We start from the raw sequence: 4,427 nt of genomic DNA, 5'->3' as shown, positions 1-4,427 counted from the left end.
ACTAAAATCTGTCCATTTAGATTTCAAAATGTAATGCTAGCAGCCAATATCTTGCCTCATGCTTTCTTATCCTCTACTGGCATTATCCATTGGTGTTTATGTAAGTTTTCCATTCCACTTGGTTGAAGAGAAATTGTAGTGGTACACATGTATCGTTTCAAGGACAATAATTGGAAGACTTTACTAGTGCAGTTAAAAGCAGGATATATAATTGATTAGATGGAACCCCAAGATCAGCATAGAACTTTAGAACTCTCTATCTATTTGAACTAGCAAAACTAACTACCATGCAATCATGATTTTGATTTGTTCTTATACCTAAGAACTCAATTCAAAAGAACTTAAAGAGAAAATCCCAGAATATCCCCTTTAAATCCAATTCAAATTAGATTTTAAAAAACATAAGAAATAAGAATTGAATCTGAATAGCAGTTGAATAAATCAATTACATTTCAAACAACACCTTATGCATAAAGATAAAGAAGGCAAAAATCTCACTTTCATTAATCTGAAATTATCCAAAATTCAAAATCTCTAAACAAAGAAAGCTAATCCCTTTATATAGAGTAGGGGTGTACAAAGTAAGTAAATAAAAATTAAAACAATAATTAAAGCCATAAAGTGGATAGCTCTCAACTTTCATAACTCTCTTGACTCTTCATCTTCTACCTTCTTGTCTCTTCAAGTTTTAATGATCCAAAATAAGCCTAAATAGGTTGTCCAATCCAAATATATGGCCCCCAAAATGAGTTTTGAGCTAAAAGCCCAAAAACTTCAAAATTGCCAAAACGGGTCTAATGATGTCATTACTCTATAAAATTTCCCATATATAAATATAGGCCTAAAAGGAACTCTAAACCAGCTCAAATGCATTTTAAATAATTTAGGAAGTATTTTAGCCCATATTTTAACTAAAAGCCCAAACATTTTATAAATTTTCATACCCGGACATTTTCTCGTTTTGACTCATTTTGCCTCCATAACCTGTATTGTATCCTTCCCTCCCTCTTCAATATGATTCGTCCACGAATTATTGAGGTTTGGTAAATGATTTATCCGTGGATGCACAATCATCAATATTAGTAGCGATTTCAATTTTCTCACCTACTCCCGACTCACATTCCACTATTTGCGAGTTTTCAAGATACATATTACAATAAATGGAAAATTCAAAATTAAATTTCATGATTCCCTTCATATTATCTTCAAATGTATCCTGATGAGTAGCTTGTCCTTTTAACTTCTTGATTTGCATAATCTGATTGTCTAGTTTGCTGTTGATACCATCAAGTTGCACATTTAGACTTTCAAATCCTTGTAGCATGATTGTCATGAAATCCATATTGTTTCTTTTGACTTCCTTTTCTCTTTCGTCTTTTTTTTTTTTTTGAAATTTAACAACAAAAAAAAAAAAAAACAGATTTTCACTCCTCACAAAATACTCCCTTACATGTTTGCTCTCGTAATATGGACACTTGTGTTTCACTCAAAACCTTGGCTTTTACCCTCCTTTAAGCTAACACACTCTTGCCTTTTACCGCTCAAGCTCTCTTTGCGTCTTTAAACAGAAGGTTTAATTCAAATAGCAATCATTGTATCAAAATGCATTCAATTTCAATTTAGAATCTACAAGGAAATTCTAACACTCAAACACTGGAAGCAAATAAAACTTCAGCAAACAAACGAACAACACACACTTGAAGGAAAAGAAGCATATGTTTGATTTTTGTTCAAATAGATAGCAAAGAATCAAATTTGATGCTTGATGATGTAATTAGATGCAATATGGCAGATACAAGAAAAGAAAACTAATGGATGCAAGTAAATAACAAAATCTGGAAATTGAGAAAAGAAATTTGAAATTCCCAAATAGAATCTCAAAATATCACACAAAACACTCAATTAACAGAAAATATACGGTTTTGAATGAATCCCAACTCAATTGGAGTGAGTCGAACCCAAATAGCCCCAAAACTCATAAACAGTCTAGCAATTTAGATTGAAATTAAAGCAACCAACGGCCCGAAATTTCGGGTTTCCCTTGTTGTTTCAGTTTTTTTTTTTTTTTTTTTTTTTTTTTTTTTTTTTTTTTTTGATGATATTTGATGATAATCAAGTGAAGAAAAACAACTTCAACTCAATTTTATGCATGCACAATCTGCCTAGAACCACAAATCTGTAAAATGGGCAGAATTATTCACATATATATATATATATATATATATATATATATATATATATATATATATATTATTTCTTTTTTCTTTTATAATTATACTAATGCAGATGTGTTTGTACAATTTAGGAATGGATTTCCCTAAGTTATACAAACTAAAACGAAGAGATAAGCAGATTTGTGCAAGATGAGCTAATTAAATTAAATCTGAGTTTTTTTGAATTCAAATTAGTTTTAAACAGTTCAAGAACACAAAGAACAGTTAATAAGCTATATTAATAGTAGATAAAGATTAGAAAAATTACTTGGCAAATCAATGCTCTGATATCAAATGATACAGAATCCCAAGATCAGCATGGAACTTAGAACTCTCCATCAATTTGAACCAGTAAAATTAACCATCAAGCAATCATGATTTTGATTTGTTCTTATCCCTAAGAATTCAACTCAAAAGAACTTAAAAGAGAAAATTTCAGAATATCCCCTTTAAACCCAATTCGAATTAGATGTTCAAAAACATAAGAAATAGGAGTTGAATCTGAATAGCAATTGAACAAATCAATTACAATCCACACAACACCTTATGCATAAAGATAAAAGAAGGCATAAACCTCACTTTCATTAAATTGAAATTATCCAAAATTCAATATCTCAAAACAAAGAAAGCTAATCCCTTTAAATAGAGTAGGGGTATACAAAGTAAGTAAATAAAAATTAAAACAATAATTAAAGCCATAAAGTGAATAGCTCTCAACTTCCATAACTCTCTTGACTCTTCATCTTCTACCTTCTTGTCTCTTCAAGTTCTAGTGATCCAAAATAAGCCTAAATGGGCTGTCCAATCCAAATATATGGGCCCCAAAATGAATTTTGAGCTAAAAGTCCAAAAACTTCAAAATTGCCAAAACGGGTCTAATGATGTCATTACCCCATAAAATTTCTCATGTATAAATATAGGCTCAAAAGGAACTCTAAACCAGCTCAAATGCATTTTATATAATTTAGGAAGTATTTTAGCCTTCATTTTAACTAAAAGCCCAAACATTCCATAAATTTCCATATCCGGACATTTTTCTGTTTCGACTCCATAACCTGTATTATATCATATGATAATGGTGCTTAAGGGAAGATCATTGCACAAAGATGAATGAATATATTCGTGTTGTAAATGGGTGATATTGGAGATAAGAAATTGATATTATTTAATTTTAACAAAGGTACGACCATAACACAGCAGATCTCCCCAAGGAGTTCTGTAATTGACTACAAAACATTCATTATTACATAATGGGAACTGCCATTAAATGTTCTCATAGTGGGAATCTTAGTACAAAGTAGTAAGCTTGAGACGTGTAACTACTCTGCTTGCTTATCTTTGCTTAAATATCAGAAGGATGTTGCAAGAGATAATAATACTCTTCTAACATTTTCTTTTTCCACTTGAAACAGCCGAAGATGGAAGAGGATCATCCCACATGGTTGCATCTGAGGATAAGAGACTTTGCCCCAGGATTAAAAGGAAGTAAAACCAGAGGCTACAACTCAAAAGGCTCCAACCATGCTGTAGATGGGAGATGGACTCTAGGTTTTCCAAATGCAAAAGCTTGTGAGGCTGCTCGCTTTGCCATACTGGAGGAAACTAATAAGCAGAGAACTGCTATCAGGAACGCACTTGCTTCACTACTTGAAGAGCAATCAGATGAGGAAAACTCTAAAGCAAGACTTAGTAGGTAGGTAAACTAATCCCTCTCTTCTCTCTCTCTGTTGAGTTCTTCTTTCAGTCTCTTTTTCTTTGAAAATTTTGTTCATGTAACATAGACAGGAAATCTCTGCATTCTAGGCATAGTGATAATATACCATTGTGATACTGATGTTGTTGTTCTGTTATGTATTACGTTTGAAATGTGTAACGATCAACTGCAAAGCAAGTTTATTTGAGTTTTGAACATTTAATAGAAACGAGTATAAACAAAACGTAATTTCTGTCACCATTTGAAAGTGGATTCATATCAAACAATTTAATTGCATTTGTCTTTCTAGTCCTCTCAATCATTCATGTTTTCCTGGCAAAAATTTCTCTTTGATATTTGTAGTTCAAATGCGTTTTTTATGTCTATTTCATCATATTTGACATGTAAGTTGAGTCTGTTTCCAAATGAGAGATGCTCTATTACCAAGCTAAGCCTGTGAATGCACAGTCACATGTAAGTTCTTGTCTTCTTGTCATACTATAGCTTCTCTATCTTTATTA

General features: G+C 31.7%; 1 long non-coding RNA gene across 1 annotated transcript; it reads left to right on the top strand.

Moving 5' to 3' along the window:
- Positions 1-3,399: 3,399 nt before the first annotated feature.
- Positions 3,400-4,164, top strand: LOC149498118 (uncharacterized). Its single transcript, XR_016319446.1, has 2 exons — positions 3,400-3,528; positions 3,626-4,164. It is a non-coding gene; the product is annotated as an uncharacterized LOC149498118 (long non-coding RNA).
- Positions 4,165-4,427: the final 263 nt, after the last annotated feature.

The sequence above is a fragment of the Jatropha curcas genome, chromosome 2, assembly GCF_041381405.1.
Source record: "Jatropha curcas cultivar XTBG-Jc1 chromosome 2, XTBG_Jcur_1.0, whole genome shotgun sequence".
NCBI classification, from domain to species: Eukaryota; Viridiplantae; Streptophyta; class Magnoliopsida; order Malpighiales; family Euphorbiaceae; genus Jatropha; species Jatropha curcas.
The sequence above is the reverse complement of the archived record's forward strand: the minus strand, read 5'-3'. Positions and strand labels throughout refer to the sequence as shown.